General features: G+C 38.4%; 1 protein-coding gene across 1 annotated transcript in view; it reads right to left on the bottom strand.

Annotated features, from left to right (window-relative positions):
- The window catches only part of LOC135714374 (zwei Ig domain protein zig-8-like), a 319,903-nt gene extending 305,181 nt beyond the window's left edge, over nucleotides 1–14,722 (bottom strand). Inside the window, exon 1 of the mRNA XM_065237723.1 lies at nucleotides 13,179–14,722. The gene's annotated coding sequence lies outside the window, so the exon portion shown is untranslated. The remainder of the gene's footprint in view (nucleotides 1–13,178) is intronic.
- Between the last annotated feature and the right edge of the window lie 752 nt (nucleotides 14,723–15,474).

The raw sequence follows: 15,474 nt of genomic DNA, 5'->3' as shown, positions 1-15,474 counted from the left end.
GCCGTGCATTGGCTGAAACCTTTAACGGATTCAAACGTCTTTCCAAGTTCCTTACTGAGAAGCAACACTCATTTTTTACTTAGAGCACCCACACCAATGCCTTGCTTTTCGGGCTGCTAGTTTGCAACTTTAGCCATTGCTATTTTAGTTAACAACTTGTTTACGCACTGGTCGTGTGAATTTACGGTTTCGGCTTTCGCACCGATAGTTGCTTAACTTATCGTCGAACTTCGAACTGAAATTTATCACAGAGTTTTGTGATTGTTTTTTCGACAATATTGACATACTCGAATACTTCCGCGAACCACGAAGAATGGAGATTTAAGGTTAAGATCCAACTACAGACCACTGGTACTCAAGAAATGGTCCTCCGGAAGATCCGAATAGCCCGGCGATTTTTTTAAATCAATTGTTGTGATGCTACATAAATGAATTTGAAGCTGGGACCAGCATACGCACACTGCTGGTCACGAAACTGTCTTCTGGGAGATCCGGATCAATTCGTAAAAATGATCGAAATATCGATCTTCGTATACTCATCTTATGAAAGTTGCGCACCAAAATGCATAAAGGCATTTTCGGATGCCCATCTGGATTACTAGATTTCATATTTTAGCTTGTTAATGGATAAACTTAAGTTGGTCGAATTTAATACGGTAGATCTATTAACATCAGAAGAAATTTGAAACCTTTAAGAAGTTCTGATTGATAGAAATGTAGGGAAGTTAAAAGATCTTTAAGAGTAAGTTTCGACAGCTCCATGGCAAAATAATCGATTTCAGGAAAATTTACTTCAGCGAAGATCAAAAGTTTCAGGGCAGTTCCGTTGAATTCAGGAAAATTGAATTTCGGGTAAGTTCTGAAAATGTTAGGGCAGTTCCATGAATATCAGGAAAACTGTGAGAACTTGAGGGACGTTCCTTAAATTTTAGGTTCGTTTTGAGAACTTCATGGCAGATCCATTTATTTCAGTAAAATAGAGGAAACCATCAAGAAGTTCCGAAAATGTATGGATATTAAAAAAAAACTTCAGGGAATGAACTTAGAAACATTAAGAGCTTACATGTAGCTTACACAGAAGTTCCCCGTTTAAAGGTAAATTTAAAGATTTTCTGGGTAGTTTCATGAATTTCTGAACAATTCCAGGAATATAATCAGGAAAACATAAGGGAAGTTCCGTAAACTTCAGGAAACAATAGAGATCTTCAGGAGAGTCTGAGAATTTCAGGAAGTTTCACGGGCAAACTGTGGGATCAAAAGGAAAGCTCCGCAAAAGGAGATTGGGCAAATCTGGTCCTTTGATGTACACGAATGACAAATATCTCATTTGAAAGGTCACATATAAAACAAGAAAAAGTTTGTATGGGGTCAAAATTGTTTATCGCGGGAGAAAAAAATTATCCCGTATATTCTAAATGAATTTGAGCAGTTTTAGTTTTTTTCATGAATATTGAAAAATGATGTCTCACATGTCAGTCTAACAATCTGAAAACGCTTTTAAAACTAAAGTAATATGAATAAATCAAAGTTTTAAAATAATATGAAAAAATAAAGACAACCTTTTTTATCTACTGGAGTTAGTAAACTGATTAAAAACATTTTTTTTTTACATTTTTTTAAAGCTTTATTAGCGATACTTTTAGACCTAGGTAGCTCATCTCGTGACATTATGTTATCATACGTTAAAAGAGCATATTTATGAAATGTTATTTTGTTGGATGTTGTTTAAATTAATTATGAATCTCGTAGGCTGGTCAAATCATTTGTGGATAGTGGTTGATTTAAAGCAATCATATATAACATATATTAGAATCAGTTGGATGTCAAATATCGAGGAAGTTTAGTGTTCATTAAAAAAAAAAACATCAATGGTAGCTCTTCACAAGATTTTTCAGCTGCAAATGAAGAAAAAGCATAACGAAAAATGGTTTATTTTATTTGTATGTAAGAAGGTGAAACATAACATTGTAATCCTCAGATATTTGAAAAATGATAATAAAGATTTTTGTTATATTGCTTATTAAGCAATTACATTATCTAAAAATTGAGCATGATGATTAATGTTAGGCTGGAATCTTGCGGATCTTAAAAACCATACTACAGTCATAATATGTGCGCAACATCCTAGGGTTCTTTTTTCCAGAAATGCATGAGCAATAATCATTACCTATTGCCTATCTACCCACCTAGTCTCGACCAACAAGAATGTAAATATAGTATTTTCGTGATCCAGCATATCGAGAATAAATCCTGGATCTTAACAACCAAACATTCCTGCTGAATCGTGGAATTATGGTAGATCCCCAGACATTCGCAAAAAAGTTACTCGCTGCCTGTTCAAATGGTCGTTTATGACGTATTCAGACAATCGATTCGGCAGGTTGTTTCTTTCATTAATGATACCTAGAAAGTCAGGAGCCCGTGCTTTGTTCGCAACAGGTAGGTGGAACGCATTTATGAGGGTTGCTGCCACTCTGAAATCTTCAAACATATGCCACATTGAAATAACTTTGAAGGAACAACATGAAATCTCGCTTGAATCGTCGGTTAACTACCCTAATCACCCATCTACAGATGGTAACCAACCGTGACTGATTGACCTGCTCCGTTTTCAGGTGGTTTTGATTCTGGATTTTGAAATATGGCATAACTGCTTCATAGCCAAATACACTCAGTTCTTTCATAGCGTCCCGAAATCCTTTGTCCAAAATAAAAACATCACCTAGCCTCAGAGTTGGTTGGAAATGAAGCTTTAGTGTGATGATTTATTAGCTAGAGAATGATCTTTAGAAGAGGGTAGGTGGATAGTTTCGTTAGAGTACGGCAGTATGAAAATTGAATAGAAGTTGAAAATGAGCGAAGGGCCATTAATGCGACAGTTTTTCAAGATAGACGCACATTTTTGCCTAACCCGTACGATGTACGCGGGGACTTGAAGTATGTCTCCAAGTCCACAGGCAAAAATGTGCGTCCCTCTTTTTGCTCATAAACTGACTGCGGCTGTGGAATAGTTCTAGCGACGTTTTCATCAACTAGCCTAAGAAACCAATTCAAAACTCCTTCATCACTGTGCAACATATTTTTCAGCGATTAGATGTATTTGCTGCCGTGAATACTCGTCAATATCGAGGAATCCCACGGTATTAAGTTGTACATTTCTAGCACGAGTGTTTCGGTTAGCTCTGACCCAGTAAGCATGACAGAGATATTCCTCGTTAGTAAAAATAATCTATGCATGAAAAGGTTAAAAATTCATTTTTAAAAATTCAAATTCATTCAGATTTGGAAACTACTCTCTTTATGTACGTTAATCATAACGTCGCATTTAGTGCGCTGTATTCGTTAAATGATGCGTTATAGTTCGCACTAGATGCGACGTTATCTTTAACGTACACCACGAGAGTAAAATCGATTGTCGCAAGTGGGTCTTTCGGATTCCAACTCTAGTGACAATATATATGCACAAATCTGATTTGTGTGAGATTGAATGATATTGACAAGGGTTGTCAATCAAAAAGTCGACAATGTCTTTTCGTAAACGCCTGCTGTGCGAATTTTCCATTGCAGACGTATACGAAAAGACGTTATCGAGTTATCGATTAACAATCCTGAAATTGCACTCATTTCATAGTCCAAATAAAAACCCTTATCACGGTGAAAACGAAGTGAAATCATAACTTGTCACTCACGGTGAAGCGATTTTCTATTCGATTTGCCCAGGAATCACTTCAGCGTGCATGAGAATTCATCACTTCCCTTCATTTTCCCCGTGAAATAACACCCGTACAACTCAAAAAATCTTTTGCTTATTGAGGCACTCATCCCAAAAATATAAACGGATTGTACTACCTCATTAGGTGCAACTGCATCAGCAATGAAAACGGCCACATCAGGATGTAACTCGAAGAAATCTCTAGTTAACAGATGAAGTCATCTTTGAAGTACCGTACAATGTACCAAAGTACCAAGACATTTAAAAATAAAAGTGATAAAAAAGCTTCAAGAGCCTCACGATTTACTTATTCTAAAGCTACATGTATAAATTAGGATCTAGTACTAGCATATGTAATCAGGTAGCGGTGTGGTTCTCTGGAAGATTTTGAACATCCACAAGTCAAGTCGCGTAAAAATCCTAGTTTTATCTGGGCTTCCCTGAGGGTTTGAATCTTTCCTGAAGTTCCGGAAAGCTCGTGAAAACGTATCCCTTCGAAGGAATATAGTTATATCTGTTTCGGAATCAACTTCTGAAGTTTAGCTCCAAGCTTTTCTTGATCATACGGCCAAGCAGCTCGTTGTACTTCAAGATGAAGTATTATTAACTATCACTGACGCTGAACTCATTTTAAAATGGGGCTTTGATGGAACCTCTAGCCAATCTAATTATAAACAAGGCTCTACAAACAAGATGTTTGACGATAGTTTAATTTTTGTCATATATTTGGTTCCTTTACAAATGGGTGTTAAGTCTTGCCCGTCAAAAATAGTTTGGCAAAACATCCGGTCATCATCCACAAGGTTCTGCCACCCAATAAGGATCCAGTTTGCCAAGAAAACTAAGGAACTCACCATAAGTGAAAAAACAAAGTGTAGATGATCAAATAGCACACACACTTAGAAATAACTAATTTTACAAGTGACGGAATCCGTCTTTGACGTAACAGATGAAACGTAAACAAACATGTCATGTAATATTAAATGCTCCGAGACTGAAAATTTCGTTGTTGCTCGACGAAAAGTACGTTTGATTGAGTTATATTTCGCGTCTGTTATGACTCAAATTTATGTCATAATTGACGCTCGTATATGTCACTCTCAGAGCACCTAAATTTACATGATTTTTTCTAAGTGTGCATTTGATTTAAACAATCACTCAAAATTCCACATGTTTTCAAATAAACATTAGTCACACAATCCCTAGTAGCACGCTTGGCACAAATCGGTTGTGGCAGCTTCCATACAACTTATATCAGTCATTAACAAGTTGCTGCAACTTATTGTGACGGAAATGTGCTACTCGGGATGATATGTAGCATGGTAGATGGTAAAGTTTGTAGTGCTGTGTCTGAACTTTCATGTCAAAGGTGCTAAAGTAGAGTGCTATGTAGTGTAGAATTTAATGATATACATGAAATTCAAAAGAAAATCCCCAACAAGGAGATGTTTAATTTCGGAATCTCCCCGCTGCATTGTCATATTCAGTAATTTTATATTAATATGCATGACATTGATATAGCTTATTTATAAATATATTATTATACAAATGAGGTTTATGGAGTGTTTGTTGCATATTGCATACCGGTTAAATGTATCGTGTTGGCAGGCAAGGAAACCTCATGAAAAGGAAAGCGTCGCGGGTCGTAAGAAGCACATCCAAGAAGCTTTTAAAAATCAGACAGGCCTTATAATCGATGTTCTCAAACAAGGCTCTGCACAGAAATAACTAATTTTACACGTGACGGAATTCGTCTTTGACATAAAAGATGAAACGTAAGCAAACATGTCATGTAAAATTAAGTGCTCCTACTGAAAAGTTCGTTGCTCGACGAAAAGTACGTTTGATTGGACTATATTTCGCGTCTGTTATGACTCATATTCATTTCAAAATTGACGCTCGTATATGTCACTCCCAGAGCACCTAAATTTACATGATTTTTTTCTAAGTGAGTGGTTCATCAAATGATGGAAATACAGCCAGAAGATTTTTCGATAATCCTTCAGTTTCAGCATCAATTCCGGGACTAAACGCGGAATTGATTGAGAGATTTTACAACATTTTATCAGTAATTTCTTCGGGGTTCGAAATCAATGCAGACAAGTTTCAAATGTAATGAAACTGCCCAAAAAATGTGAAGCTATACGGCTGGTATAAAATGCAATCCAGCGTACACCGTGTTCTGATTCACGGCGCAGACATTATAAGAGCTTCTATTCTTCCTGTTGGTACTCTATCAGAAGAACCTCAAGAATGCCGAAATAAGGACATCGAAAACTTTCGAGAACAACGGACAAGGAAATGTTCACGGTACAGATATGGGTTTTTTTTAATATTTTCTTCGGAGTTGGTTGGAAATGCTAACATGAAGCTTTAGTGTGATGATTTATTAGCTAGAGAATGATCTTTAGAAGAGGGTAGGTGGATAGTTCCGTTAGAGTACGGCAGTATGAAAATTGAATAGAAGTTGAAAATGAGCGAAGGGCCATTAATGCGACAGTTTTTGAAGATAGACGCACATTTTTGCCTAACCCGTACGATGTACGCGGAGACTTGAAGTATGTCTCCAAGTCTACAGGCAAAAATGTGCGTCCCTCTTTTTGCTCATAAACTGACTGCGGCTGTGGAATAGTTCTAGCGACGTTTTTCATCACTACCCAAAGCCCCACGTTGCGAGAGCATTTCCAGTCGATGGTGTGTTATAATGCAGTTCTTCTTTACCCAACTATTGTGTTGCTCCTCTCGTCATGACCAACGTGATCATCTCAGAGAGAAAGCAGTAGGGTGATTGTTGCGTGCTGTACCATCATCAGCATTGTTGACGGCTACTCCCGCCTTGAGTTGTTACATTCAAAGTGTTTTTATGTTACTTCATACGCGAAGTTAACGATTTTCAGAGTTGGTTGGAAATGCTAACATGAAGCTTTAGTGTGCTGATTTATTAGCTAGAGATGAAGTATCACGTCAACATGCATTCTTAAAAAAAAATAAGAGAACTTTATGGAGATCTTTGATGAAGGTGTTTGGATTTGTTTTTTTAAGATACTTGCTCTCGTTAGAGAATATTTGAGAGACATTCCGAGAAGCCTACGATTTTTATTATTTGGCTCGGAGAGCTTCAGGGATTTTTAAAGATGTTCGGAAAATTTCTTGGAACTTCGGAAATATTCATGAAACTCAAAATTCTAATTTCATGCAGTTTTGGCTTGCAATAATTAGCGATGAGGTATTGGGTTATTTTTTTATTTTTCATTGTTCTAAGTGTTTCTTGTTGCATTATTATTATTAGATGGAAAACTGAAGAAATCTTCATGTCCACGCTATCAATTGACAATTGAGGTGTTTTTACGAGTCTTGTCTTGGACTGAACTTTTGCTGATGTGAGTATGAATACGCGAAAATTGGAGATGCATATGATTCCCAAGCGTGAGTTTCGGCTTGTAGTTTTGTGCACAAGTTTATTCTTTCAGCTCAATAAATGAGGTTTTGAGAATGATATTCGAAGATATGAAGTCTCAGACGAGTCGGCGTTGAAGTCAAGATGGCTAGCAAGCCTAATAGCAAATGACGGTGATCGTTCTTCAAAGAACTATTCCCATATGTTATTTGCCGAAACTGTCAAGAAGGGACCTTTCTTGACATGCTTATCCTGGTATCCTGGACCCTGCCAATTTCACCAACAATTGTGGACGCCTATTAGCCAATTGAACTAGCGTTTGCTGGATTGTTTATGGGGTTGATAAATAACTGCCGCCTTCGCCAGCCAATACCGTCAACAATGAAACAGCCCCCACCGCATGTGTTCCGTCACACGCAATAGTAGCGTAGACCAACGCCTGTAGTGCTTCCAAACTCTCGGCTACACTTACAAGATGATATAACGCACACTACTGCGCCACTGAGAAGGGTAACATATTAATTGTATGTTGAATGTTTCTTTTTTCCACGTAGTCCCTCCCCTCTGAATACTCAGTAATATTCTGGCCTTGTGACATACACAGCTAAAAAAAAGTAGTGTAAATTTCCGTTACTATGATGCACATAAATGGAGCGTCATAAATCATACAAATTTACATTATAAATCGTGTAAATTTATGAGACATGTCATGCAATATTCCATATATTGTATGCAACTTTCCACCTTTGTTTGCAACATTTCTTGCAAGCTGCTAGTTTACGTGGAAAGGAAGTTTACATGCATGAATGTTTGCATGCATGGATGTTTACATCACCAGTAAAATTCAGATTTTTTTAGTGTGTAGTTCAGGTTCAGGGCTTTCATGCTACAATGTAAGTTACCCAGAAGGCCACAAGAACTGAAAAAAATAATAAGAATTTTGAGACTCGAACTTCGACTTTTCTTATCTCTAAGTCGCAGCATTATTGCAGCGTGCCATATTTACCTGTAGATAATCCTTGGCAAGCATGCAATACAATCAACAAACTTTTCAACGTCTATGATTGCTGAGTGTTCACGCAGTATTCACTTCATAGTAGCCATGGTTACAACACCAGACCATATTCTGTACTAGCTTGTGAAAAGAAAATGAATTGAGTCAAGGCTGCCAGCTAGGCGATGAAAACGATGATTTTGGGTGTAATTATTTTTGCTCCGATGATCGGATTTCTTCTTCATTTATCTCACTGAGGAGACATAAGATTCTCCGGAAATACATGGCAAAGAGCTCATTTGGAATCTGGTTTGGCGATGATCAAGTATCAAGGTGCTAACTTTTACCGTTGTAGAGATCGGAAAATGATAATCGAAAGATACCCGAAAATCTAGTACAAAGTCGAGTGGAATTTTTCTTATTCATAGTTCTCACAAAATACACAATAAATCCTTTGAAAATAAATTCCATAATGTTGGTTTAGGATCTGACTAAGAGGTCAGAAAGAACCAAAAGTGCTAACTTTAAACGTTTTAGAGAACGGAAGCCGAGAACCGAAAGACTCCCGAAAATCGGTTTTCCTGCTCCTGTGGAACCTTAAGGGGGTACTATCTTTTGTACTCCATTTTCACCCTATAACTTCTTCCACTTAAGAGATAGAAAGTTTAAACCTTGGACAAAGTTTCTTAAAAAGACTTCATCTACAATGTTTCCATAGGTGTTTATCAATTTTGACAAGACATAAAAAAAGTTATTTTTTTTATCTGAGTGTATACCCTCCTTAACCAAAACAGTTCACTACTTAAATAAAATACTTAAAAAATAAAGAAACATTCTTCAAGACATCAAAAAGCTACACTCAATAGTTTCATCGCAAATAGCCATGTCCCACTTTTTTTGATTCAGTGGGACGCCACTGTGCGACAGATAGGAAACGCTCCACGTTTCCGACCAGGTACAATTTCCTCTGCTGTTAACAACGGTCAGCGAGGAACTAATTCAACATTTGTACCCGGTACCAATATCACCCCTGGTTCAAATTCTTCATCTGTACCTACTCCCCTCGCTGCTAACACTGTTCAGAGAGTTAATGGAGCTACTGCAACGGGTAGAAATCAAAATACTGGCCTACACAATTTTAACAGACATTTTGATTATTTTGGCTTAAGAAGCATTACAGCTCCTAAAATGGAATTTTTACAGAAATCATTAATTGACATGATTTTTGATATGCTAAAAACTAACTCTCTGTTTGATGCTATTCAAGCTGGAGTAAAATTTGCGAAAAATATCGTCATGACTTTGAAATTCAGTAATGGATTTTAAGTCATTAAATATTTTGAATTGGAATGCTCGATCTCTTAAAGATAATGAAGACGATCTATTTAACTTTTTGAGCGATCATATAGTGCATATTGCCGTTATAACTGAAATGTTCCTTAAACCAGACCATAAGGTTAAAAGGGACCCAAATTATTCCATTTATCGAAATGATCGTCTTGGTGGAGCCTGTGGTGGCGTTGCCATCATTGTTCATAGTCAAATCAAATTCTTTCTTCATTTGCAATCATAGTTTTCGAAACTTTTGGAGTTTTTGTTGAAACAAAATTTGGGCAACTTACGTTTATAGCTGCCTGTTTGCCATTCCAATGCGTAGACCAGCATAAGAATTTTTTCAAGGGTGACCTTCAGAAACTTACCCGTCATAGGTCTAAATTTTTCATTACTTAATTTTGTGTTTGATTATTGTGCTGCAGGTTATTACACTATTCAATATCCAAACAGTCCAACATGCTTTTATTCTGCAAGAAATCCCGCCACTATTGATTTGGTCTTAACTGTCAACTTTGAAATGTTCCAAGAATTTCTAATCCCAACAGTTCTACTTTAAATTACCAATCAAATTATGATTGGGAGTAATATCGAACATTTATGGAATGAAGCTTTGATCCAAACATTCCTTTGCGAACCAATTATGAAATTAATTATGCTCTTGAATCTCTGACTACTTTTATAGTTGAAAAAAGACCTGCCTCAGTACAATATTCGAGGTTAAATTCGATTCAATTATAATCGACGACGATCTTCAGCTCTTGATCCGTCTTAAAAATGTCCGTAGGAGACAATATCAAAGAACACGCGATCCTGCCATGAAAGTTATCTGGTGTGATTTTCAAAAACAAATTAAAAGCGATTCTCTGCCCTGAGGAACAAAACTTTTGAAAATAATGTTTCTAAATTAGACCCGAGTTCCAAACCCTTTTGGAAACTCACAACAATTTTGAAAAAAAAACCTCAGAAGCCTATTCCAGCGCTTAAAGAAGGTGGTAAAAATTTGATCACAAATTTGGAAAAAGATCAGAAACTTGCTAAGGAATTCGAGAGTTCCCATAATTTCAGTTTGGGTCTTACTAGTCCTATTGAGAATCAGGTTGCTCGGGATTATCTGAATATCTCGGAAAAATATTTTCGATGATTCCTGGGGGACTGATTTGGACGAAGTAAGATCTATAACTGAAAAGTTTAATGATATGAAACCTCGAGGTGATAATGGAATTTTCTTTATCCTCATCAAAAAACTCCCAGAGAGTACCTTGTCTTTCTTGGTAAAATTATTTAACAGATGTTTCCATTTGGCATACTTTCCTGATAAATGGAAAAATGCAAAAGCTGTTCCAATTTTGAAGCTGGATAAGAATCCAGCTGAAGCTTCTAGCTACCGTCCAATAAGTTTGCTTTCTTCAATAAGTAAACTTTTTGAAAAGATAATTTTAAATAGAATGATGCTTCACATCAATACGAACTCATTTTTTGCAGATGAGCAGTTTGGATTTCGCCATAGGCATTCAACTACTCATCAACTCTTAAGAGCTACCAATTTCATTTGTTCAAACAAATCTGAAGGCAACTCAACTGGAGTTGCTCTTCTAGACATTGAAAATGCATTCAACAGTGTTTGGCATGAAGGTTTGATTGCTAAATTGAAAAAGTTTAATTTTCCTCTCTATATTATGAAATAAGTTTAAAATTATTTAACTAACAGAAATCTGCAGGTAAATAATGAAAATTACAAATTTGATCGAGTACCTGTTAGAGCAGGAGTTTCTCAGGGTAGCATTCTTGGGCCTATATTGTATAACATTTTCACTTCGGACCTCCCTGATTTGCCTCAGGGTTGCCACAAATCTTTGTTCGCTGATGACACAGGCATTTCCGCTAAAGGAAGAAGTATTCGTGTTATTTGCTGCAGACTGCATAAAAGTTTAGATATTTTCTCTTCTTATTTACAAAAATGGAAAATTTCACCCAACGCTTCCAAAACTCAACTTATAATATTTTCACATAAGCCTAGAGCTTCCTTTTTGAAACCTAGTAGTAGTCACATAATCACTATGAATGGAGTTCCTATTTCCTGGTCCAACCAAGTGAAATATCTTGGATTAGTACTTGACCAAAGTGGAGGCGAACCAGCCCAAGGCTGAAAGCCTCCCTAATAAAGATAAATTAATTAATTACTTGACCAAAAATTAACTTTTAAAAATCGCATTGAGGGCATTCAAGCCAAATGTAACAAATATATAAAATGATTGTATCCTCTTATAAACAGGAAATCCAAACTTTGCCTGACGAATAAACCTTCTAATATTTAATCAAGTTTTTAGACAGGCCATGCTTTACGCTGTATCAATATAGTCTAGTTGTTGCACTACCAGGAAAAAATAACTTCAAAGGATTCAAAGTAAAGTTCTGATTTTGAAGTTACCTCCCTGGTACAGTACTACCGAGGTACATAGAATTTCGAATGTTGAGACTTTAGAACAAATGTCAAACAAAATTATTAATCATTTCATCCTTCCTTTATACTTAGATAAGATTTGGTTTTATTTTAAGTTTTAAGATGTCAATTGTTATAGAAAACTTATTTAAAATACTGAATTTCCAAGACAGGAACAATTTTAAAACACTTAGATATATTATGACAATGAAGGCTGGTAAGTAACTGCAGCAGCTGGAGCACCTAGGTTAAAATGAAATGTAATTTAATTTGAATTTGAAACAAATAAAGAGTAAAACAAATCAATAAATCACAAGGCCAATCTTTTCAGGTGTGTGGAATTAATCTCGAATTTCCATGCTTTTCTCATCAATCACGAATGTTCGATCAAAAACAAATAATTTAGGGTGGAATCGTATTAAAAAATGCCCGAAATTGTTTGAAACAAAAATACAATTTTGGGCTGGACGAAGTTCGCCCGATCTGATGGTTACTTATAAAGTATGTTGTTTACGATTTTAATTTAAAAAAACAATCATTTCGATCAGGTTTTTCATGGACTAGCATTTCATTACTGAAAATTCCAGAATTAGATATATGAAAGCAATGAAAAACGGTGTGGGCCAATTTTCCCCAGGGGTGCATTGTGGACTTCTATGCTATACATTTTTGTTTGGTTAACGGATCTGAAAGGGAATTAAGAAATGGGGTTTTGATCGTTGCGACTCACCGTGAAAAAAGCCGAAGGCAAATCAGCCCCAAGCTGAAAGCTTCCTTAAGCAAGAAACCCTAACCATCATCGTGATAAAAACGATGATAAACCACCCACAATTTGTATTCGATAATCTCGGAACTGATCAAACTCCAAAATGCCGAACAAGCGCCATTCGCTTCAGTCTAAGATCCCTTTTCGTTGGCCATCAGTGCAAACAAAACTTTTAGTTATAAATAAAATATCTACTAATTTTAATGATATTATTCTCATTATCTACGCCAAAGTAATATGAAAATAATTTTTCCTTCCATCATGATCAAGATTTCCATTTCCCATCACGTTAGGCATTTCATCGCGTTGCCCATAATTGCTTGCCTGGTGTGCCATCAGAAAGTACCCATGCGCCTTCTTCCCACAAATGCCACGAAAACTTTGCCATTCCTTGTAGGCAGCAAAAGCACCATCCCGCCAAAGTTGTTTCGCCCGAAATAAAATTTTAATTAAACTAAAGCCCGCCTCAATTCCGCCGGGATTACCCATTTTAGCCAGAAAGGGGAGAAAGGGAGAACGAGCCTGCTTGCTTACCCATCTCTGCCATCCGCCATTAACGGGCTCGTTTTGATGTGATCCTCTGCAGCACCAGTTTGGGATGAGTCAAACTTGTTCAGCGTCGGTCTGCGCCACCGCCGCCGTCGGCTCCACTTTCGAAAAAAAAAAAATCACCCCAATATTGAGCCGAGCTGGGGGCGGGGTTTGTAATCAAACACGTGTGCGCGATAGACCACGATCAACTATCCGGTGTGAATTTTAATTACACATTAACATACACCAACACACTGAGACACCTAGCTCTTCTTCATTCGGTTCAATAGCCCGAGGAGGCTGGCTGGCTGACTGGTTGGCACGTCATCAACTTATCCTTGTCTGAAGGATTTTACTTCCTCCCGCTTGTTCACACTCAGGCACCGTTATCTCCTGCGTTCCGGATTTTCCGGAATCCCACTCCCCAAGCGGAGACTCACTTTGGTGCCCTACTCACGCATATGGCGTACATGTGTGTGTGCGCGTGTGTGACCTGATAGAAAATACACGTTGGCGCCTACGGCTATGTTGTTTTCGTTTTTATGACTTCACTCTTTTTTTTTTTGCTTCAGCCAGCACAGGCCAGACCCAAGTGGATTGGCACTTTCGGAAGCGATTTTCGATCAATTTTCACACTTAATTTGATTTCACGTTTCGATTTTTTACAATCACGGCGCCAAGCGACTCGTCCCGCGATTACGCTCTGTTGAATCCTTTGAATGAAACATTCGACCACGTCACACTGCTGCTACTGGTGCTGCTGGTGCTGCTGCTACGGGTGTGCTTCTACCACTGCCGGTCGCAGTTGTTTTAATCATAATCGATTTTTGAATCTCTTTTTTTTTCTGGCGTACTGGCACTAGGATTTCCACGAACTCACATGCTATTGAAGCTTGCGTTCAATGAAAAACCGGGCCTTGCGTTCAATATTTCACACCATCATCAGCGAACGACACTTCACTCCATCAATCTCCACATACACATCAAAGCCACTACCACCGGATATCCTTATTTTGGGGTTGGAGCAAGAGTTCGCTTTCCACTACCGTCAATACTCATCAAAGAGTGCACCATATTTCGACTACCCGCACTCAAATTCGATCTGCACCCTGCTCCGTCACCACCCTCCTTTTGGGGAAAACTTTCTCACCGGAACCAAAAAAAACATCCATTCAGGGCTTAGACAACCCTCGCCAGCGCAATATCCTGGGGGTGCGGGTTTCGAATCACGTCCACGTCCACCCTCACTCACAATCGCCAGATTTCTCTCACATCGGCAACAGAAAAAAACCAAACAAATTCCACGCGAATCGTGCGCGAGGCCAAGCGATAATTTCCACTGCAGCAATGGCCAGCCACGGCCTCGCCTGTAACTTCTGGTCGCCGTGCGATCGGTCCCCACCACCCAGACGACTCTATCTAGACAGCAACAAAAAATACCTCAATCAAATTCACCCGACCTTTTCCGGGGTCCTTTTTCCGCGCACACACACACACCCGATAGCGGCCAATAATACTCCAATCGTGAGACACCTACCACGCGCGTACGAAACGACCAACTGTACATCCGATACTGACGGTCAAATGGTGCTTTCCCCACTGTCAAAGTTAGTCACAGCATCCATCTCGGGCACGGGCTCCACGCGGGGTGGGGCAGGTTGGGCATCCCCAGCCCATCTCTCCTGCTCTCCACCACTGACAACAACGATGACGACGACGACGAAGACGACTCGGTTACGCGAGATTCGGTTAGGCAAGTGCATTCTGCCATGCCGTGTGGTCCTGCAGTGGCACGCTCTCGCTCTCCGAGCCTCACAGCATCCTGTGAGTTGCCACTGTTAACGGAGAGTTCCCTGCCGACAGCTTTCGAGGCACTCACTGGAAAAGTGAGCGGGAGAGCAGCTGGAGCACGACCCCAAAACCCGAGAGCTGATGGCCGTGCCCTAATGGGAAATTGTTTGTTTACCAATATGTAGCAGCACCCAGCAGGATGGCAGACTGTCAGTCTATTTAGCATCAAAAAGACTGGGGAGATTTACACCTGACGAGCGGGAACAGGCAGGGCGGTTGAATCGTGTTGTCTTTGCATTGTATGATATGTTTTTAACAGTGTTTGAGTCGAAGCAGGCTTGGGATGAAACGCTTATGCCAGGGAGTAGGCGGGGGATTTTTATTTAAATCTATTTATAATTCAAGGATTATAGAAATGGTTATTTCTCGAAACATTGTTTCATTGAGAGAACAAATCTATACAGAGCTGGAACAAGGGCCTATCTGCTTTGATTGATTCTCTTCATCG

Source organism: Ochlerotatus camptorhynchus, unplaced genomic scaffold, assembly GCF_037179485.1.
Source record: "Ochlerotatus camptorhynchus isolate MF236.1 unplaced genomic scaffold, CSIRO-AGI_Acam_v1.1 ptg000639l, whole genome shotgun sequence".
Taxonomy (NCBI): domain Eukaryota; kingdom Metazoa; phylum Arthropoda; class Insecta; order Diptera; family Culicidae; genus Ochlerotatus; species Ochlerotatus camptorhynchus.
The sequence above is the reverse complement of the archived record's forward strand: the minus strand, read 5'-3'. Positions and strand labels throughout refer to the sequence as shown.